Source organism: Cherax quadricarinatus, chromosome 1 (genome assembly GCF_038502225.1).
Source record: "Cherax quadricarinatus isolate ZL_2023a chromosome 1, ASM3850222v1, whole genome shotgun sequence".
NCBI classification, from domain to species: domain Eukaryota; kingdom Metazoa; phylum Arthropoda; class Malacostraca; order Decapoda; family Parastacidae; genus Cherax; species Cherax quadricarinatus.
In genome coordinates, this window is record NC_091292.1 from 17,279,946 (window position 1) to 17,303,945 (window position 24,000).

Consider the following 24,000-nt stretch of genomic DNA (forward strand, 5'->3'; position numbering starts at 1 on the left):
AGGAATAAATGGGATTAGGTCAGGGGTTTCAAATAGAGTTAGAGCTAAAGAAGGAGTAGCAATAATGTTGAAGGATAAGCTATGGCAGGAAAAGAGGGACTATAAATGTATTAATTCAAGGATTATGTGGAGTAAAATAAAGATTGGATGTGAAAAGTGGGTTATAATAAGCGTGTATGCACCTGGAGAAGAGAGAAGTGTAGAGGAGAGAGAGAGATTTTGGGAAATGTTGAGTGAATGCGTGGGGAGTTTTGAATCAAGTGTGAGAGTAATGGTGGTTGGGGATTTCAATGCTAAAGTGGGTGAAAATGTTATGGAAGGAGTAGTAGGTAAATTTGGGGTGCCAGGGGTAAATGTAAATGGGGAGCCTTTAATTGAGCTATGTGTAGAAAGAAATTTGGTAATAAGTAATACATATTTTATGAAAAAGAGGATAAGTAAATATACAAGGTATGATGTAGCATGTAATGAAAGTAGTTTATTAGATTATGTATTGGTGGATAAAAGGTTGATGGGTAGGCTCCAGGATGTACATGTTTATAGAGGGGCAACTGATATAACGGATCATTATTTAGTTGTAGCTACAGTTAGAGTAAGAGGTAGATGGGAAAAGAGGAAGGTGGCAACAACAAGTAAGAGGGAGGTGAAAGTGTATAAACTAAGGGAGGAGGAAGTTCGGGTGAGATATAAGCGACTATTGGCAGAAAGGTGGGCTAGTACAAAGATGAGTAGTGTGGGGGTTGAAGAGGGTTGGAGTTTTAAAAATGCAGTATTAGAATGTGGGGCAGAAGTTTGTGGTTATAGGAGGGTGGGGGCAGGAGGAAAGAGGAGTGATTGGTGGAATGATGAAGTAAAGGGTGTGATAAAAGAGAAAAAGGTAGCTTATGAGAGGTTTTTACAAAGCAAAGTGTTATAAGAAGAGCAGAGTATATGGAGAGTAAAAGAAAGGTAAAGAGAGTGGTGAGAGAGTGCAAAAGGAGAGCAGATGATAAGAGTGGGAGAGGCACTGTCAAGAAATTTTAATGAAAATAAGAAAAAATTTTGGAGTGAGTTAAACAAGTTAAGAAAGCCTAGGGAAAATATGGATTTGTCAGTTAAAAACAGAGTAGGGGAGTTAGTAGATGGGGAGATGGAGGTATTGGGTAGATGGCGAGAATATTTTGAGGAACTTTTAAATGTTAAGGAAGAAACAGAGGCAGTAATTTCATGCACTGGTCAGGGAGGTATACCATCTTTTAGGAGTGAACAAGAGCAGAATGTAAGTGTGGGGGAGGTACGTGAGGCATTACGTAAAATGAAAGGGGGTAAAGCAGCTGGAACTGATGGGATCATGACAGAAATGTTAAAAGCAGGGGGGGACATAGTGTTGGAGTGGTTGGTACTTTTGTTTAATAAATGTATGAAAGAGGGGAAGGTACCTAGGGATTGGCAGAGAGCATGTATAGTCCCTTTATATAAAGGGAAAGGGGACAAAAGAGACTGTAAAAATTATAGAGGAATAAGCTTACTGAATATACCAGGAAAAGTGTACGGTAGGGTTATAATTGAAAGAATTAGAGGTAAGACAGAATGTAGGATTGCAGATGAGCAAGGAGGTTTTAGAGTGGGTAGGGGATGTGTAGATCAGGTGTTTACATTGAAGCATATATGTGAACAGTATTTAGATTAAGATAGGGAAGTTTTTATTGCATTTATGGATTTAGAAAAGGCATATGATAGAGTGGATAGAGGAGCAATGTGGCAGATGTTGCAAGTATATGGAATAGGTGGTAAGTTATTAAATGCTGTAAAGAGTTTTTATGAGGATAGTGAGGCTCAGGTTAGGGTGGGTAGAAGAGAGGGAGACTACTTCCCAGTAAAAGTAGGTCTTAGACAGGGATGTGTAATGTCACCATGGTTGTTTAATATATTTATAGATGGGGTTGTAAAGGAAGTAAATGCTAGAGTGTTTGGGAGAGGGGTGGGATTAAATTATGGGGAATCAAATTCAAAATGGGAATTGACACTTACTTTTTGCTGATGATACTGTGCTTATGGGAGATTCTAAAGAAAAATTGCAAAGGTTAGTGGATGAGTTTGGGAATGTGTGTAAAGGTAGAAAGTTGAAAGTGAACATAGAAAAGATTAAGGTGATGAGGGTGTCAAATGATTTGGATAAAGAAAAATTGGATATCAAATTGGGGAGGAGGAGTATGGAAGAAGTGAATGTTTTCAGATACTTGGGAGTTGACGTTTCGGCGGATGGATTTATTTAGGATGAGGTTAATCATAGAATTGATGAGGGAAAAAAGGTGAGTGGTGCGTTGAGGTATATGTGGAGTCAAAAAACGTTATCTATGGAGGCAAAGAAGGGTATGTATGAAAGTATAGTAGTACCAACACTCTTATATGGGTGTGAAGCTTGGGTGGTAAATGCAGCAGCGAGGAGACGGTTGGAGGCAGTGGAGATGTCCTGTTTAAGGGCAATGTGTGGTGTAAATATTATGCAGAAAATTCGGAGTGTGGAAATTAGGAGAAGGTGTGGAGTTAATAAAAGTATTAGTCAGAGGGCAGAGGAGGGGTTGTTGAGGTGGTTTGGTCATTTAGAGAGAATGGATCAAAGTAGAATGACATGGAAAGCATATAAATCTATAGGGGAAGGAAGGCGGGGTAGGGGTCGTCCTCGAAAGGGTTGGAGAGAGGGGGTAAAGGAGGTTTTGTGGGTAAGGGGCTTGGACTTCCAGCAAGCGTGCGTGAGCGTGTTAGATAGGAGTGAATGGAGACGAATGGTACTTGGGACCTGACGATCTGTTGGAGTGTGAGAAGGGTAATATTTAGTGAAGGGATTCAGGGAAACCGGTTATTTTCATATAGTCGGACTTGAGTCCTGGAAATGGGAAGTACAATGCCTGCACTTTAAAGGAGGGGTTTGGGATATTGGCAGTTTGGAGGGATATGTTGTGTATCTTTATATGTGTATGCTTCTAGACTGTTGTATTCTGAGCACCTCTGCAAAAACAGTGATAATGTGCGAGTGTGGTGAAAGTGTTGAATGATGATGAAAGTATTTTCTTTTTGGGGATTTTCTTTCTTTTTTGGGTCACCCTGCCTCGGTGGGAGGCGGCCGACTTGTTGAGAAAAAAAAAAAAAAAAAAATCAACGTGGAGACAACTTGTACACAATGTAAAGTGACGAAAACAAGACGTGTTAGCCTGGGTTGTTTACATTATGTGGGTGGGGAGGGCTGCCCTTCCTGGCTACCTATACATCCCTACATTAAAACTACAAATATTTAAAGGTAAGTAATGGGAGTACTGTGTGTGTATTTTACTTTGTTTTTAATGCCTAGTTTTATTGCTAACATAGCATGTGTTAGTGTTAACGTGTTACCTGGCATTTATAAGTGCAAAAAATGGCATTCTGCTTTTTGGCAGTAGCCTGGAACCGAACCTGCAGTGTAAGTGGGGCCCTACTGTGTATCTCACTACTAAGTACTCATGCTTTTTAAAGAGCAAAAGAGACTGATAACTGAATGATTACTGGAATAAGGGGGGTGAACAGTAGAGCGGCCCTTACGAAGCCAAAGTGACAAGTGGACAAACTCTCGTGTCTCTATAAATACCACGCTCCAGATCTATTTACTAGATGTTCCATCAACTTGCAAACTGCACTGATAAAAGCAATGGGTTGACAGTGGAAGGCATCAGGGTCTTAAGTACGTGGTTTAGAAAAAGGAAGAGCCACAATATTTTCCATGGATAGGGAAGACCCCTGTGGCTTAAGATTAAAGAGACGCAAAGGAACTATGAGGGCTGACAGATGTAAATGTTGAAGCATACTAATGTGAATGCCATCAGGTCCAGCTGCTGATGAGCAGCAAGTGGAAAGTGTTGACTCAAGTTCTGTAAGTGTAAACAGCACGTTATAAGACTGCTAGAACAGTAAAGGCAGCAACTCTCTGGCAGACTTGGATTAATAGCGTGCAATGCAAACCAACTAAAAATTTGGTCTCAAATAGGACAAAGTGTGTGAAATTACCCTCATGTAAACGGTGCCATGAACACTAATTTTGCAATGGTATAATTTTTTATCTTTTTTCATAACAATACTTGTGTTAAGGAAAAGATTTACTACCATTTCAGAAAAGAATATAAATTTTGGGAGTCTGGACAGTGAAAGTATTAAGGTTTCTTCATTGTTTCTGAACAAAAGGAACCAATGACGTAAAATGAATGACACGAGAGAAAAAAAGTCAAAGCAAGTGAATCTTTCATGTTAAGAGGAGACTTACCATTAATAAAAATATATGGGCACTGCATTTCATCTTCAATATCCTGTAAAATACACAGTACAGTATAAACATCTGCCTTTCTACCAAATAATTATCTTCATATTTATTACAATCAGAAAATACAGCCATTGAATGTTTCATTAATTTCAATCGGTAATTCCATTATCATCATAAAGGCTAGCAATACAGCTTGAAGATTTATTTGACTTTTTATATTTTATTTTATACTTCAATGTTGAGAAGAGACTTACCACTAGTGTAGACAGTTACTGTTGCCCTTCCTCTTCTTTAATCTCTGTTCTGTAAAATACACAGTATAATTTACATCTGCCTTTCAACCAAATAATTATCTTCATATTTATTACAATCAGACAAAATACAGCCATTGAATGTTTCATTAATTTCAATCGGTAATTCCATTATCATCAAAGGTTTGCAATAAAGTTTAGAGATAAATTTGACTTCTTCTATTTTTTTTTTATACATCTTCAATGTTGAGGTGAGACTTAGTATTAGTGTAGACAGTTACTGTTGCTCTTCCTCATAAAACCTTGTCCTGCAAAATACACAGTATAAATACTATATGCCTTTCTACCAAATAATTATCTCATATTTATTGCAATCAGACAAAATTCAGCCAGTGAGTGTTTCATTAATGTTAATCAGTAATTCCATTATCATCAAAGGTTTCAACAAGGCTTTAGATTTATATGACGACTTTAAGAGTTCAAGTCAAATGATTACAGTATAAACTGAACAATTATTTTTTTAATATTATCACACTGGCCGATTCCCACCAAGGCAGTGTGGCCCGAAAAAGAAAAACTTTCACCATCATTCACTCCATCACTGTCTTGCCAGAAGGGTGCTTTACACTACAGCTTTTAAACTGCAACATTAACACCCCTCCTTCAGAGTGCAGGCACTGTACTTCCTATCTCCAGGGCTCAAGTCCGGCCTGCCGGCTTCCCTGAATCCCTTCACAAATGTTACTCTGCTCACACTCCAACAGCACGTCAAGTATTAAAAACCATTTGTCTCCATTCACTCCTATCAAACACGCTCACGCATGCCTGCTGGAAGTCCAAGCCCCTTGCACACAAAACTTCCTTTACCCCCTCCCTCCAACCTTTCCTAGGCCGACCCCTACCCCGCCTTCCTTCCATTACAGACTGATACACTCTTGAAGTCATTCTGTTTCGCTCCATTCTCTCTACATGTCCGAACCACCTCAACAACCCTTCCTCAGCCCTCTGGACAACAGTTTTGGTAATCCCGCACCACCTCCTAACTTCCAAACTACGAATTCTCTGCATTATATTCACACCACACATTGCCCTCAGACATGACATCTCCACTGCTTCCAGCCTTCTCCTCGCTGCAACATTCATCACCCATGCTTCACACCCATATAAGAGCGTTGGTAAAACTATACTCTCATACATTCCCCTCTTTGCCTCCAAGGACAAAGTTCTTTGTCTCCACAGACTACTAAGTGCACCACTCACCCTTTTCCCCTCATCAATTCTATGATTCACCTCAAAAATATATTTTGAAATTTGAGTAACCTACACAATACAATATTCTTCATATTATTACCTGCAAAAGTATATTTTAAGTTTGTTAAATCTATTTAAATTATATGTCTTAGGCCAATGTACATGGGCAAGGTCCTGTGAATACTTAAAAATGTCACGGCAGAAATTTGCCCCTTCCTGCATCGAGTGCAGGGTTATTTTTTGGTCACTTGTAATGAGAGAGTGGGTGAGATGTTATCAACAAATTTTGTTGAAAATAAGAAAAAGTTTGGGAGTGAGATTAACAAGTTAAGGAAGCCTAGAGAACAAATGGATTTGTCAGTTAAAAATAGGAGAGGAGAGTTATTAAATGGAGAGTTAGAAGTATTGGGAAGATGGAAGGAATATTCTTAGAAATTGTTAAATGTTGATGAAGATAGGGAAGCTGTGATTTCGTGTATAGGGCAAGGAGGAATAACATCTTGTAGGAGTGAGGAAGAGCCAGTTGCGAGTGTGGGGGAAGTTCGTGAGGCAGTAGGTAAAATGAAAGGGGGTAAGGCAGCCGGGATTGATGGGATCAAGATAGAAATGTTAAAAGCAGGTGGGGATATAGTTTTGGAGTGGTTGGTGCAATTATTTAATAAATGTATGGAAGAGGGTAAGGCACCTAGGGATTGGCAGAGCATGCATAGTTCCTTTGTATAAAGTCAAAGGGGACAAAAGAGTGCAAAAATTATAGGGGGATAAATCTGTTGAGTATACCTGGTAAAGTGTATGGTACTTATTATTGAAAGAATTAAGAGTAAGACGGAGAATAGGATAGTAGATGAACAAGGAGGCCTTAGGAAAGGCAGGGGGTGTGTGGACCAGGTGTTTACAGTGAAACATAAGTGAACAGTATTTAGATAAGGCTAAAGAGGTTTTTGTGGCAGTTATGGATTTGGAAATTGCGTATGACAGGGTAGATAGGGGGGCAATGTGGCAGATGTTGCAGGTGTATGCTGTAGGAGGTAGGTTACTGAAAGCAGTGAAGAGTTTTTACGAGGATAGTGAGGCTCAAGTTAGAGTATGTAGGAAAGAGGGAAATTATTTCCCAGTAAAAGTAGGCCTTAGACAAGGATGTGTGACGTCACCATGGTTGTTTAATATATTTATAGATGGGGTTGTAAGAGAAGAAGTAAATGCGAGGGTCTTGGCAAGAGGCGTGGAGATAAAAGATAAAGAATCACACGAAGTGGGAGTTGTCACAGTTGCTCTTTGCTGATGACACGGTGCTCTTGGGAGATTCTGAAGAGAAGTTGCGGAGGTTCGTGGATGAATTTGGTAGGGTATGCAAAAGAAAATTAAAAGTGAATACAGGAAAGAGTAAGGTTATGATGATATCAAAAAGATTAGGTGATGAAAGATTGGATATCAGATTGGAGGGAGAGTATGGAGGAGGTGAATGTATTCAGATATTTGGGAGTGGACGTGTCAGCGGATGGGTCTATGAAAGACGAGGTGAATCATAGAATTGAGGGGAAAAGGGTGAGCGGTGCACTTAGGAGTCTCTGGAGACATAGAGGGGAATGTATGAGAGTATAGTTTTACCAACACACTTATATGGGTGTGAAGCATGGGTGATGATGTTGCAGCGAGGAGAAGGCTGGAGGCAGTGGAGATGTCATGTCTGAGGGCAATGTGTGGTGTGAATATAATGCAGAGAATTCGTAGTTTGGAAGTTAGCAGGAGGTGCGGGATTACCAAAACTGTTGTCCAGAGGGCTGAGGAAGGGTTGCTGAGGTGGTTAGGTCATGTAGAGAGAATGGAGCAAAACAGAATGACTTCAAGAGTGAATCAGTCTGTAGTGGAAGGCAGGCGGGGTAGGGATCGGCCTAGGAAAGGTTGGAGGGATGGGGTAAAGGTTTTGTGTGTGAGGAGCTTGGACTTCCAGCAGGCATGATAAGAGTGAATGGAGACAAATGGGTTTTTAATACTTGACGTGCTGTTGGAGTGCAAGCAAAGTAACATTTATGAACGGATTCAGGGAAACCGGCAGGCCGGACTCGAGTCCTGGAGATGGGAAGTACAGTGCCTGCACTCTGAAGGAGGGGTGTTAATGTTGCAGTTTAAAAACTGTAGTGTAAAGCCCCCTGCTGGCAAGACAGTGATGGAGTGAATGATGGTGAAAGTTTTTCTTTTTCGGGCCACCCTGCCTTGGTGGGAATCGGCCAGTGTGTTAATAAAAAAAAAAAAATTTAAGTTTAAGGGTTAAATTCTAGTAGCCACTTAAAACAATACATGAAATCTTTCCTTGTCATTCTGTCTGAAAATAGGAACACCTCTGATACATCTTTCATAAATTGAAGAAATAGTACCAGTCTTAGTACTGAGGCACTGAAATTTACCCCTCATCTTACGTCTGGTGTCAAGCAAAACACTATTATTTGTAAGATAATACCCCCCCCACCGCATCTTTTGGCTGGTAATATACAGTACTCTCGTCACATCAGCAGAAACCAAGTAAATGCTCTGCACCACACAATTTGTGCCAGTAAGTCAGCAATCCAGGATGGCAACCTTGAATTCACTGAGCCACTTCGGCTGACAAAACAGAAGGGTGACCGGACACGCGCCATGAGTCATACTCCCTCCCTTTGGATGCCACTTGGGACTGACATGCAGCCTCCAAAGATACTGTCACCCAAGTGTGCTCATGGAGACTCCAGAGGGAGACCAAACACATTCAAAGATAACCCAATTCATAGGGAAAACACCACCACTGAAGGTCTGAATGGAATGGGATGGACAAAAATCCATTTCTTCTAAACAAGTAGAATATCCCCAAAGGCCGAATGGACAGGCCACTGAGGTTTGTTCCGAGGAAGAAGACTTGAGGCTGAATTACCTTTTATAAGAGCCTCTTCGCCCCAAAAAGGGATACCCGCTTAAAAGGAAGCTGAAATATGAAACGGTAGCTGCTTAGAACTTAATCTATATACAAATGCACAATTAAACACACTACTGACCAGTATCAATAATTAATCAGGAATCATGGGACCAACAAATATTTACCTTCATGATAGATCTCTAAGGGTAGTTCTCAATGGAACAGAATCAGCAAGACATCCTACTGGGTCAAGTATTCCACAAGGAAGTGTCCTGGAACCATTCTTACGGAATGTCTACTTCAATGACCCACTGCATGTCATCCCAGAACCCCATGCATATGCAGATGTCTGTACTCTGACATTTACTTATCCAAGAGAAGAAATGCCAGATGCTCCAAGCCACATCAATCGCCAGCTAAGAGCTACATCAGCTTAGGGAAACAGATGTCAAGTAACATTTGCACCTGAAAAAACACAAATGATGGTCTCTAGGCACCATGATGGTAATGCTGGTGTAGTGGTAAGTATGAATGGGAGGGTGTTGTTACCTGGGGAAGAAGGCAGCCAGGAAGCTTACAGCACTTCACCGTATCTCGCATCTGCCTGTCAGCAGGGTTTTCAAGATTCTGTACGAGGCACAAGTACGCTCACATCTTGAGTATGCTCCACTTTCTTGGTTTGCCTCTGCCCCCCCACCACTTGAGACTGCTTGACAGAGAATAGAGCAAGATGTCTCATCTCTCGCCTGGACCCATCCTGGATAGAGCTGTCATTTCAGCAGAGCCTTAAACACAGGAGGGATGTTGGTGGCCTTAGTGTTATATACAAGACCAACATTGTCAAAGTATCACACTTGGATCTCGTTATGCACTGCATGCGGCAGGATTTTTATTATACTGCACACACTGACCATGCAGATCCGTTCTTTCACATGTAGGTCTACCAGCTTTCTCTCGCTAGATTTGAAACCGCTAGAATTTTGGTTTAGTATTACGGCACCAACACCGGCTTGGAAGCCATACTAATATGACATTGAAATTGAAAAGGTTAAGATGTTCTGCAAAGTCCATCAATCAGAAGGCTAAATCCACTGCATATGCATTTTCTCCGGTAGAACACGGGTGCCTCAATCCAACCTGTTTTCCTTTAAAAAAAAATCCCCCCCCCCTCCCCACATTAGTTTGTAACACCAGAGGTATCTATTACTAAAGGTATAAACTTACTTAAAAACTTTCTTGCTCATTCAGCATGTATCCATCATCTGAAATACAAAACAGTGGCTGCTTAGAATTTAATTCAATTTACAAATACACAATCATGCACACTATTGATCAGTATCAATAATTAATCAGGAATCATGGGACTAACAGATTGTATTTCATAGCATCATTGTAACTAATTTTTTTTCCAAGTTTTTAATTAATATTTAAAAATATCCTGCTGTGAGTAAATGCAGTCAAGTACACATTTGAAAGAAAATATATCGGATTTTTTTTTTTTTCCAGAACTTTGTAAGTAGTTCTAATATCTATAACAACAGATTTGCCTCCACCACTTCCTTATCCAAAATGAAGATTTCGTTACTGTCTGTCAACTAAATTAACTAATAATGTACACCGACAATATTCAAAATTAAGTGCAAATTTTTGAAAACTCTCGATTGCATTTACACCAGATTTCATAATACAGAAGAGTTTCATAAGAGATGACTGTATTCAATTTAAAACTCAACAAAGTAAATACAGCATTCATGTTGAGAATAGACTTACTTTTAGTGCAGATGGTTACCGTTGCTCTTCCTCTTCTTTCTTGTCCTGCAAAATACATAGTGTAAATTTATGCCGTTGCCAAATAATTGTTTTTCAAATTCATGTCAATCAGAAAAAATTCAGCCGGTGAGCGTTTCATTATTTTCAATCGGTAATTCCATTATCAAACTAAAGGCTTTCATCTGGGGAGTGAAAATCAAATGACTACAGTATAAATTCAACAAGTTGGCCGTCTCCCACCGAGGCAGGGTGACCCAAAACGAAAGAAAATCCCCAAAAAGAAAATACTTTCATCATCATTCAACACTTTCACCACACTCGCACATTATCACTGTTTTTGCAGAGGTGCTCAGAATACAACAGTCTAGAAGCATACACATATAAAGATACACAACATATCCCTCCAAACTGCCAATATCCCAAACCCCTCCTTTAAAGTGCAGGCATTGTACTTCCCATTTCCAGGACTCAAGTCCGACTATATGAAAATAACCGGTTTCCCTGAATCCCTTCACTAAATATTACCCTGCTCACACTCCAACAGATCGTCAGGTCCCAAGTATCATTCGTCTCCATTCACTCCTATCTAACACGCTCATGCACGCTTGCTGGAAGTCCAAGCCCCTCGCCCACAAAACCTCCTTTACCCCCTCTTTCCAACCCTTTCGAGGACGACCCCTACCCCTCTTTCCTTCCCCTATAGATTTATATGCTTTCCATGTCATTCTACTTTGATCCATTCTCTCTAAATGACCAAACCACCTCAACAACCCCTCTTCTGCCCTCTGACTAATGCTTTTATTAACTCCACACCTCCTAATTTCCACACTCCGAATTTTCTGCATAATATTTACACCACACATTGCCCTTAAACAGGACATCTCCACTGCCTCCAACCGTCTCCTCGCTGCTGCATTTACCACCGAAGCTTCACATCCATATAAGAGTGTTGGTACTACTATACTTTCATACATTCCCTTCTTTGCCTCCATAGATAACGTTTTTTGACTCCACATATACCTCAACGCACCACTCGCCTTTTTTCCCTCATCAATTCTATGATTAACCTCATCCTTCATAAATCCATCCGCCGACACGTCAACTCCCAAGTATCTGAAAACATTCACTTCTTCCATACTCCTCCTCCCCAATTTGATATCCAATTTTTCTTTATCTAAATCATTTGATACCCTCATCACCTTACTCTTTTCTATGTTCACTTTCAACTTTCTACCTTTACACACATTCTCAAACTCATCCACTAACCTTTGCAATTTTTCTTTAGAATCTCCCATAAGCACAGCATCATCAGCGAAAAGTAACTGTCAAATCCCATTTTGAATTTGATTCCCCATAATTTAATCCCACCCCTCTCCCGAACACCCTAGCATTTACTTCTTTTACAACCCCATCTATAAATATATTAAACAACCATGGTGACATTACACATCCCTGTCTAAGACCTACTTTTACCGGGAAGTATTCTCCCTCTCTTCTACACACCCTAACCTGAGCCTCACTATCCTCATGAAAGCTCTTTACAGCATTTAGTAACTTAGCACCTATTCCATAAACTTGCAACATCTGCCACATTGCTCCTCTATCCACTATCATATGCCTTTTCTAAATCCATAAATGAAATAAAAACTTCCCTACCTTTATCTAAATACTGTTCACATATATGCTTCAATGTAAACACTTGATCTACACATCCCCTACCCACTCTGAAGCCTCCTTGCTCATCCTAATTCTACATTCTGTCTTACCTCTAATTCTTTCAATTATAACTCTACTGTATACTTTTCCTGGTATACTCAGTAAACTTATTCCTCTATAATTTTTACAATCTCTTTTGTCCCCTTTCCCTTTATATAAAGGGACTATACATGCTCTCTGCAAATCCCTAGGTACCTTCCCCTCTTTCATACATTTAACAAAAGTACCAACCACTCCAACACTATATCCCCCCCCTGCTTTTAACATTTCTGTCATGATCCCATCAGTTCCAGCTGCTTTACCCCCTTTCATTCTACGTAATGCCTCACGTACCTCCACCACACTTACATTCTGCTCTTCTTCACTCCTAAAAGATGGTATACCTCCCTGGCCAGTGCATGAAATTACCGCCTCCCTTTCTTCCTCAACATTTAAAAGTTCCTCAAAATATTCTCGCCATCTACCTAATACCTCCCTCTCATCTACTAACTCCCCTACTCTGTTTTTAATGGACAAATCCATACTTTCCCTAGGCTTTCTTAACTTGTTTAACTCACTCCAAAATTTTTTCTTATTTTCATTAAAATTTCTTGACAGTGCCTCTCCCACTATCATCTGCTCTCCTTTTGCACTCTCTTTACCTTTCTTTTACTCTCCATATACTCTGCTCTTCTTATAACACTTCTGCTTTGTAAAAACCTCTCATAAGCTACCTTTTTCTCTTTTATCACACCCTTTACTTCATCATTCCACCAATCACTCCTCTTTCCTCCTGCCCCCACCCTCCTATAACCACAAACTTCTGCCCCACATTCTAATACTGCATTTGTAAAACTATTCCAACCCTCTTCAACCCCCCCACTACTCATCTTTGCACTAGCCCACCTTTCTGCCAAGAGTCGCTTAATAAATATATATATATATATATTTATATATATATAAATATATATATATAAATAAATATACATATAAATATATATAAATATATATATAAATATATATATAAATATATATATAAATATATATATAAATATATATATAAATATATAAATATATATATATAAATATATATGTAAATATATATATATAAATATATATATAAATATATATATAAATATATAAATATATATATATATATATATATATATATTTGTTGAAAAAAAAAGATATATATATACACACACACACCCACACACACACACACACACACACAGTGGACCCCTGGTTTACGATAACCTCCCAACGTGACCAATTATGCAAGTGTATTTACGTAAGTGCGTTTGTACGTGTATGTTAAGGGGTCTGAAATGGACTAATCTAATTCACAATATTCCTTATGGGAACAATTTCGTTCAGTATTATTATTATAATCAAAAAGAAGCGCTAAGCCACAAGGGCTATACAGATACAGCACTGCAGGGCAGGAAGCGAGAGAATCAGGTGGCAAATGGGAGATGGACGAGTAATAGGTTACGGATAACAGCGGGGCAGTGGATGGTGAAAGGGTAAAGGGCAGCAAGAGACTGAACTAGAAAGGGCTGAGGGGAGTGCGAAAGGTATCATCATCAGAGTTTGTGGAGTAAATCAGACGTTCTCAAGAAGTCAATGAGAGAGTCAGGATTAAAAAAGGGTCCATCAGCAAAAAGGGAAGGTAAAGAGCGAGTAGTACAACGAAGACGACGGAGGTAAATTCCGCGTACTCGTTGATAGAGAGGGCAGTCTAACAGAATGTGGCTAATTGATACTGGAACTTGACACTGCTCACAGAGAGGAACAGGGTCTCTCTCCACAAGATACCTATGAATAAGACGAGTGTGGCCAATGCGAAGAGAGTGGTCTCCCAACCTCGGCACTGATTACAAGACGGCCAGTAACCTATGCTCGGTTTAATAGAATGAAGTTTGTTACCGAGCAGAGTTGACCAACGTTGTTGCCAACGGGTGTGAAGGTGGGTAGCTATTGCAGCAAATGTCCAGAAATGGAACACCTCTATAGGAAATTGGTAGGTCATGTACTGCTGACCCTGCAGCAGTGTCTGCCTGTTCATTGCCCTGTACGTCGACATGACCAGGGACCCAACAAAAAAAAAATATCTTCATGCTTTGTAGAGATACGGTGTAGCCAAAGTTGGATACGGAGAACTAGGGGGTGAGATGTAGCAAATTTTCGTATAGCCTGTGGAGCACTAAGGGAGTCCGAGACTACCACAAATGATGACACAGGCACAGATGCGATACGAATAAGTGCTGCAAGAATGGCATACAATTCAGCAGTAAAAATGATAGCCGAAGATAGTAAATGCCCTCGCACGACGCAGTCCGGAAACACTGCTGCGAATCCGACATAGTCTGAAGACTTGGAGCCATCTGTGTACACAGCGATGGCATGAGAATGAGAGTGGAAGTGATCAAGAAAAAGAGCAGGAAGCCACCACAGGCAGTTGGGCTTTCGAGCAAGGTAGTGAGAAAGAACAGACCCGAACAGCTGGAACTTCCCAGGGGGGTAGGGAAAAGTGAGATGCTACATTAACATATAAAGGTGGTAACTGAAGGGAAGACGAGCGAATGTAGGCGAAGAGAAAAGGGACGGAGCAAACAAAGGCGGCGAACAAATAAAGAAGGTCTACTAATATCGGTGACCATTCTATAAATGGAAGGATTGTGGAGATCGTGAGAGCGTACATAGTAGCGAAGGCAATGGGCATCACCGCGATCAGACAAGGATGGAACATTCGCTTCTGCATAGAGGCTCTCAACAGGGGAAGAGCGAAACGCACCAAGGCATAAATGTAATCCTTGGTGATGGATGGGTTTAAGGCTGGAGAGAGTAGCAGGAGAGGCCGCTGAATAAATCTGGTCACCATAATCGAGTTTCGATAAAACGAGGGCTGAATATAGGCGAAGCAGAGTTCGACGATCAGCTCCCCAGGAAAGATGAGCAAGGGTTTTAATAAGGTTTAGCCGGCTGTGACAAGTTGCCTTCAGAGAGGTAATGTGAGGTTTCCAGGATAACCTACGGTCAAAGAGAAGGCCTAGAAACCTGACTATCACTTTCAGGGATACGGGAGCCATAGAGATACAAAGGATGATCGGAGATGACAGAGCATCTAGTGAAAGTAATTTGGCGAGTTTTGGTACTGGAAAATTTAAACTCATGCGTGGTGGCCCAAGTGGAAACACGGTCGACCTCATGCTTGAGAGAAACTGCAATGAGATGACAGTCAGCGCCTGCACAAGCAATAGCAAAGTCATCAACATAGAGTGATGACCAAATATTGGGTGGAAGAGCAGAGGCCAAATCATTTATACCAAGGAGAAAAAGTCTTGTGCTCAGAACACATCCCTGAGGGACACCTTCAGCTTGGACAAAGTCCGGGGAAAACACATTATTGACTCGAACACGGAAGTGTGTCAGTTAAAAAGTTCTTAAGGAAGGATGGTAGATTGCCTCGGAGGCCTAAGGAGTGGGCTTGGGACAAAATATTATACCTCCAAGTTGTGTCATATGCCTTCTCAAGGTCAAAAAATATGGCAATAACCGAGTGATTATTTGCAAAGGCATTACGAACAATAAATTATAGCCTGAGATAGGTTGGAAAACAGCCTAGTGTAATTTTGGTTCTTGTAAGCAAGCACCAACAGGGGAAAACCTGGAAAGCAACATCTGAAGCTCACCCCGATTACCCGAGGCCGCGGATATTCCACTGTAAATAGGCAATGATTGGCAATGAAGAAAATACCAGGAATCCGTAGGGAAAGGCACCTACGGACTAGAGGGGTTAGGAAAGTCAAAGTGTGGTGGCATTGGAAGACGTTCAAGCAGCGAAGGAACGGAGCATTGCGAAGAATGGAGTTGTGAAGATGGAGGAGAGGGAAGAGAAGGAACAGGAGGTGAATCAGTGTCCATTGAAGGTTTAGTCTCAGCAATATATTCTGAAACGGCTTCAAGTGTTTCTGAATTCAAAGATGTATGGGAGACCATATTGGACGTAAGAGGAGGAGGGTGAGTAAAGATTGCGACAGTAATGGACTCTACCAAAGTAGAGGGGGACGAAAGAGTGAAGGGGACTGGAGATGAAGTGTGTGTGGGGGGGGGGGGGACAGAAGAGGCAGAAACCTGGGAGGTGGCAGAAGACGGAGAAACTTGGGAGGGGACGGGGGTGGAAGGCATAGTACGATGAGGAGTGTCAATCTCCACACTCGTAATAGAGACAGAGAGAGGGGAAGAACTAGGCACAGAGATTGGAAAGGTAAAGGATTAGATGCCGGAGTGGCTATGGGAGGGGTAACAGAGGAGGCTGCAGATGGGACCCCAGAAGTGGGGGGACGTTTTGAAACACGAGAATAAGAAACACGGGGTAGTCTCCCTTGGAGGCGGAGATGAGCAACTGTCATTGCATAAGGGAGACCTTCTGCCTCTTTGAGGCAACGGATTTCACGTTCATTTAAGTAGACCTGGCAACGACGGGAGTATGAAGGGTGAGCTTCATTACAATTAAGGCAAGATAGAGGTTGACTGCAAGATGTATTAGAATGGTCGTCGGCACCACAGACTGGGCATTCGGCTATAGATCTGCAATATTTTGCTGGGTGACCAAAATGCCAGCAATTTCTACACTGTTGTTGTGTAGGTATCACCTTTCGAACTTGTAACCGATGTCCTGCGACATATACAGAGGATGGGAGTTCTCGGCTGCCAAAAGTTAATCGAGCCACATTGCAAAGGTAACGTCTCCGCCTACGGGCAGGAAGGACATAAGTGTCTACTTTGACGATTGGGAGATCCTGGAGTTCCAGCTGTTCAAGAATGTCATTGCCACACGACTGGAAATTCTGTTGGACTATGGTATGCGACAGAATGACAGTACCACTACAAGAATTGAGAGAGATGTTTTTCAATAGTGATAGTAGTAGTATTGATATTCGAAAGGAGAAAAAGATCATGAGCTTGGGTAGCATTCTCGACAGTGACGATGCGCATACCGCTCTTGAGAGCATGAAATGAAATATGTCCACCAACATGCCGCTGGAGCGCTTTGCCAATACTATGGTCAGAAAGATAGGCAGAAGGAGTCGGTCTTAAAGTAAAGAATTTAGTCCATTGTGTGGTCCGAAACTGAGCGTGGAGAGGGAGTGCATGACGTGTCAGTCTTTTCCGAGTAGAATGGGAAGGTAACTAAGGAGCATCATCAGAAGATTGACGTTGGCGTTTAGGAGTAGGACCGAAGTTGGTCCGGCGTGAAACGGGCTGGCGATTCGAAAATTGCCATATCGTAGAGGGAGAGGCTGGAAGCATAGTCAAAGGAGAGCGGAGGTCAGACAAATCGAAGGAGTCAGTTGAAGCCCCGGTACCTGAAGCGGGTGAGGAAATAGCACCAGCAAGAGGTACAGGGGCATCAGGAGTGTCCGAAGAGTGGTCTAAGAACAAGGCAGGGTCAGAATGGGATGCGGTATCAAGAATGGGCCCGGGGGTAGCGAGTTCATGGATTGGGTTCTCCATGGTTAGGTTACTTCTTTGCTTTTTGTTTTTAAGAAAAAAACATAAAAAAAATGGGGGAGCGGGGAGGAATAGTTCCCAGGAGAAATGAAAGGGCCGGAAATCTCCCTCCGCGCCCAAGAGGACTTCAGCACCGCTAGTAGCGCAGAAGCAGCATGGAACCAATGCCATACCCTACCCTTCATGCCAGTAAACCATCAATCCAGGATAGCAACCTCACATCTGCCGAGCTACCTCGGTGGAGAAAAGAGGGCAGCCGGATATCCGCCACAAAGCATACCTCCTTCGGCGACCACCCCCGGAATCCGAAAGGTGGCTTCCAGAGATACACCCGAAAGACACCCAAAGCTACTCCAGGATACCGGTGAGGGATCGGGACATCCCCAGGCGATCCAGATTCCACGGCAAACTACGCCATCACCAAGAACCTCAACGGAATGGGATGGACCCCGGTATCCTTTCCCCTACCTAGGAACTAGTGCGCCTGTGGGAGAAATCCCAAAGGACAAAAAGAGGAAGGGCAAAAGGGAGGGGTGAGGAGGAGGAGGAGGAGGAGGAGGAGGAGGAGGAGGAGGAGGAGGAGGAAAGGAAAAAGGGGAGGATGGGATAGGGAGAGGGGAATTGGGGGAATAATTAGGTTCGGTCTGAGGAGGGAGACTGACAGGTCTAATTCCTCAGACCAAGAGCCTCTTCACCACAACAAGGAGCCCCCCCCTTGAAGAGGTACATACTTTCAGATGTTGAAAAAACGTATATATACCTTTGGACCATTTAAGGGTTAATACACAACGCTTTCATTTACAATTCTCGGGATGAATTATTCATTACTCCTTCCTTTGTTGATGATGGCATCTAAAGGTAGTTGTTATAAACAATTAAACTCAGTGGACATGGTATGTCGACGGTAATAATATGGCTCTGGGCCGTATTAAATATCGTGTAGCTATGTAGGGAGGTGTAGGTATGTAGCCCAGGTGAACTACATACCTACATTATTATTATAACCGATATTTATACATATGTGTACCTGCACCTAAGTAAACCTACACACTGTGCTGGCATGCAGGTATACATTAAAATCACTAAGTGTGTCTTATTAGTCTTGAAGATGCAATAATAATAACACAATAATAATCACTATGACGAGCATTAAATCTTGTATAAAACGTTAAAATAGACCTTCTGCTTAATCCATCTAAATACAACACACCACAGTAGAATAAATTAACAAATATGAGATGTGGTAGCCAGGCGACTTGTAGGGCTTGCGGTAGCCAGGCGACTTGTAGGGCTTGCGGTAGCCAGGCGGCTTGTAGGGCTTGTGGTAGCCAGGCGGCTTGTAGGGCTTGTGGTAGCCAGGCGGCTTGTAGGGCTTGTGGTAGCCAGGCGGCTTGTAGGGCTTGTGGTAGCCAGGCGGCTTGTAGGGCTTGTGGTAGCCAGGCGGCTTGTAGGGCTTGTGGTAGCCAGGCGGCTTGTAGGGCTTGTGGTAGCCAGGCGGCTTGTAGGGCTTGTGGTAGCCAGGCGGCTTGTAGGGCTTGTGGTAGCCAGGCGGCTTGTAGGGCTTGTGGTAGCCAGGCGGCTTGTAGGGCTTGTGGTAGCCAGGCGGCTTGTAGGGCTTGTGGTAGCCAGGCGGCTTGTAGGGCTTGTGGTAGCCAGGCGGCTTGTAGGGCTTGTGGTAGCCAGGCGGCTTGTAGGGCTTGTGGTAGCCAGGCGGCTTGTAGGGCTTGCGGTAGCCAGGCGGCTTGTAGGGCTTGCTGTAGCCAGGCGGCTTGTAGGGCTTGCGGTAGCCAGGCGGCTTGTAGGGCTTGCGGTAGCCAGGCGGCTTGTAGGGCTTGCGGTAGCCAGGCGGCTTGTAGGGCTTGCGGTAGCCAGGCGACTTGTAGTCCAACATCAGAGAAAATGTTTCACTATTACTGGGGGTAATCAGAAAATTATTCATTTCACATGCTTTCACTCAGGGTATCATTTCTTCTAAAAAATGGTATTACATGAGAATGGGAGTGTTTATTTATTCTACTGTATCAACGTGGAGACAACTTGTACACAATGTAAAGTGACGAAAACCAGACGTGTTAGCCTGGGTTGTTTACATTATGTGGGTGGGGAGGGTTGCCCTTCCTGGCTACCTATACATCCCTACATTAAGACTAACAAATATTTTAATGTAAGTAATGGGAGTACTGTGTGTGTATTTTACTTTTTATTGTTTTTAATGCCTAGTTTTATTGCTAACATAGTATGTGTTAGTGTTAACGTGTTACCTGGCATTTATATGTATTTATAAGTGCAAAAAATGGCATTCTGCTTTCTGGCAGTAGCCTGGAACCGAACCTGCAGTGTAAGTGGGGCCCTACTGTATATCTCACTACTAAGTACTCATGCTTTTTAAAGAGCAAAAGAGAGACTGATAACTGAATGATTACTGGAATAAGGGGGGTGAACAGTGGAGCGGCCCTTACGAAGTCAAAGTGACAAGTGGACAAACTCGCATGTCTCTATAAATACCACGCTCCAGATCTATTTACTAGATGTTCCATCAACTTGCAAACTGCACTGATAAAAGCAATGGGTTGACAGTGGAAGGCATCAGGGTCTTAAGTACGTGGTTTAGAAAAAGGTGGAGCCACAATATTTTCCATGGATAGGGAAGACCCCTGTGGCTTAAGATTAAAGAGACACAAAGGAACTATGAGGGCTGACAGATGTAAATGTTGAAGCATACTAATGTGAATGCCATCAGGTCCAGCTGCTGATGAGCAGCAAGTGGAAAGTGTTGGCTCAAGTTCTGTAAGTGTAAACAGCACGTTATAAGACTGCTAGAACAGTAAAGGCAGCAACTCTCTGGCAGACTTGGATTAATAGCGTGCAATGCAAACCAACTAAAAATTTGGTCTCAAATAGGACAAAGTGTGAAATTACCCTCAAGTAAACGGTGCCAAGAACACTAATTTTGCAATGGTATAATTTTTTATCTTTTTTCATAACAATACTTGTGTTAAGGAAAAGATTTACTACCATTTCAGAAAAGAATATAAATTTTGGGAGTCTGGACAGTGAAAGTATTAAGGTTTCTTCATTGTTTCTGAACAAAAGGAACCAATGACGTAAAATGAATGACACGAGAGAAAAAAAGTCAAAGCAAGTGAATCTTTCATGTTAAGAGGAGACTTACCATTAATAAAAATATATGGGCACTGCATTTCATCTTCAATATCCTGTAAAATACACAGTACAGTATAAACATCTGCCTTTCTACCAAATAATTATCTTCATATTTATTACAATCAGAAAATACAGCCATTGAATGTTTCATTAATTTCAATCGGTAATTCCATTATCATCATAAAGGCTAGCAATACAGCTTGAAGATTTATTTGACTTTTTATATTTTATTTTATACTTCAATGTTGAGAAGAGACTTACCACTAGTGTAGACAGTTACTGTTGCCCTTCCTCTTCTTTAATCTCTGTTCTGTAAAATACACAGTATAATTTACATCTGCCTTTCAACCAAATAATTATCTTCATCTTTATTACAATCAGACAAAATACAGCCATTGAATGTTTCATTAATTTCAATCGGTAATTCCATTATCATCATAAAGGCTTGCAATAAAGTTTAGAGATTAATTTGACTTTCTCTATTTTTTTTTTTATACATCTTCAATGTTGAGGTGAGACTTAGTATTAGTGTAGACAGTTACTGTTGCTCTTCCTCATAAAACCTTGTCCTGCAAAATACACAGTATAAATACTATATGCCTTTCTACCAAATAATTATCTCATATTTATTGCAATCAGACAAAATTCAGCCAGTGAGTGTTTCATTAATGTTAATCAGTAATTCCATTATCATCAAAGGTTTCAACAAGGCTTTAGATTTATATGACGACTTTAAGAGTTCAAGTCAAATGATTACAGTATAAACTGAACAATTATTTTTTTTATTATCATCACACTGGCCGATTCCCACCAAGGCAGTGTGGCCCGAAAAAGAAAAACTTTCACCATCATTCACTCCATCACTGTCTTGCCAGAAGGGTGCTTTACACTACAGCTTTTAAACTGCAACATTAACACCCCTCCTTCAGAGTGCAGGCACTGTACTTCCTATCTCCAGGGCTCAAGTCCGGCCTGCCGGTTTCCCTGAATCCCTTCATAAATGTTACTTTGCTCACTCTCCAACAGCACGTCAAGTATTAAAAACCATTTGTCTCCATTCACTCCTATCAAACACGCTCACGCATGCCTGCTGGAAGTCCAAGCCCCTCGCACACAAAACCTACTTTACCCCCCCTCCAACCTTTCCTAGGCCGACCCCTACCCCGCCTTCCTTCCACTACAGACTGGTACACTCTTGAAGTCACTCTGTTTCACTCCATTCTCTTTACATGTCCGAACCACCTCAACAACCCTTCCTCAGCCCTCTGGACAAGATTTTTGGTAATCCCCCACCTCCTCCTAACTTCCAAACTACGAATTCTCTGCATTATATTCACACCACACATTGCCCTCAGACATGACATCTCCACTGCTTCCAGCCTTCTCCTCGCTGCAACATTCATCACCCATGCTTCACACCCATATAAGAACGTTGGTAAAACTATACTCTCATACAGTTCCCTCTTTGCCTCCAAGGACAAAGTTCTTTGTCTCCACAGACTCCTAAGTGCACCACTCACCCTTTTCCCCTCATCAATTCTATGATTCACCTCAACAATATATTTTGAAATTTGAGTAACCTACACAATACAATATTCTTCATATTATTACCTGCAAAAGTATATTTAAAGTTTGTGTTAAAGCTATTTAAATTATATGTCTTAGGCCAATGTACATGGGCAAAATCCTGTGAATACTTAAAAATGTCACGGCAGAAATTTGCCCCTTCCTGCATCGAGTGGAGGGTTATTTTTTGGTCACTTGTAATGAGAGTGGGTGAGATGTTATCAACAAATTTTGTTGAAAATAAGAAAAAGTTTTGGAGTGAGATTATTAACAAGTTAAGGAAGCCTAGAGAACAAATGGATTTGTCAGTTAAAAATAGGAGAGTAGAGTTATTAAATGGAGAGTTAGAGGTATTGGGAAGATGGAAGGAATATTCTGAGGAATTGTTAAATGTTGAAGATAGGGAAGCTGTGATTTCGTGTATATGGCAAGGAGGAATAACATCTTGTAGGAGTGAGGAAGAGCCAGTTGTGAGTGTGGGGGAAGTTCATGAGGCAGTAGGTAAAATGAAAGGGGGTAAGGCAGCCGGGATTGATGGGATCAAGGTAGAAATGTTAAAAGCAGGTGGGGATATAGTTTTGGAGTGGTTGGTGCAATTATTTAATAAATGTATGGAAGAGGGTAAGGTACCTAGGGATTGGCAGAGAGCATGCATAGTTCCTTTGCATAAAGGCAAAGGAGACAAAAGATGGCAAAAATTATAGGGGGATAAGTCTGTTGAGTATACCTGGTAAAGCGTATGGTAGTTATTATTGAAAGAATTAAGAGTAAGACGGAGAATAGGATAGCAGAAGAAGAAGGTGGCTTTAGGAAAGGTAGGGGGTGTGTGGACCAGGTGTTTACAGTGAAACATAAGTGAACAGTATTTAGATAAGGCTAAAGAGGTTTTTGTGATATTTATGGATTTGGAAAATGCGTATGACAGGGTAGATAGGGGGGCAATGTGGCAGATGTTGCAGGTGTATGGTGTAGGAGGTAGGTTACTGAAACCAGTGAAGAGTTTTTATGAGGATAGTGAGGCTCAAGTTAGAGTATGTAGGAAAGAGGGAGATTATTTCATAGTAAAAGTAGGCCTTAGACAAGGATGTGTGATGTCACCGTGGTTGTTTAATATATTTATAGATGGGGTTGTAAGAGAAGTAAATGCGAGGGTCTTGGCAAGAGGGTTGGAGTTAAAAGATAAAGTATCACACAAAGTGGGAGTTGTCACAGTTGCTCTTTGCTGATGACACTGTGCTCTTGGGAGATTCTGAAGAGAAGTTGCAGAGTTGGGAGGATGAATTTGGTAGGTTATGCAAAAGAAAATTAAAAGTGAATACAGGAAAGAGTAAGGTTATGAGGATATCAAAAAGATTAGGTGATGAAAGATTGGACATCAGATTGGAGGGAGAGAGTACGGAGTAGGTGAATGTACTCAGATATTTGGGAGTGGACGTGTCAGCGGATGGGTCTATGAAAGATGAGGTGAATCATAGAATTGATGAGGGGAAAAAGGTGAGCGGTGCACTTAGGAGTCTGTGGAGACAAAGAACTTTGTCCTTGGAGGCAAAGAGGGGAATGTATGAGAGTATAGTTTTACCAACGCTCGTATATGGGTGTGAAGCATGGGTGATGATGTTGCAGCGAGGAGAGGG

General features: G+C 41.6%; 1 long non-coding RNA gene across 14 annotated transcripts in view; it reads right to left on the minus strand.

Moving 5' to 3' along the window:
* Window positions 1–24,000, minus strand: part of LOC128686901 (uncharacterized) — a 141,085-nt gene that overhangs the window by 81,355 nt on the left and 35,730 nt on the right. For 11 of the 14 annotated variants that reach the window (XR_011393954.1, XR_011393949.1, XR_011393963.1 and 8 more), the window contains 6 exons: window positions 21,062–21,110; window positions 20,811–20,853; window positions 10,427–10,471; window positions 9,881–9,918; window positions 4,522–4,570; window positions 4,271–4,313 (listed from right to left, as the gene is read on the minus strand). This is a non-coding gene — a long non-coding RNA (uncharacterized lncRNA). The remainder of the gene's footprint in view (window positions 1–4,270; window positions 4,314–4,521; window positions 4,571–9,880; window positions 9,919–10,426; window positions 10,472–20,810; window positions 20,854–21,061; window positions 21,111–24,000) is intronic. The other 3 variants (XR_011393982.1, XR_011393992.1, XR_011394002.1) reach the window with 3 other exon arrangements.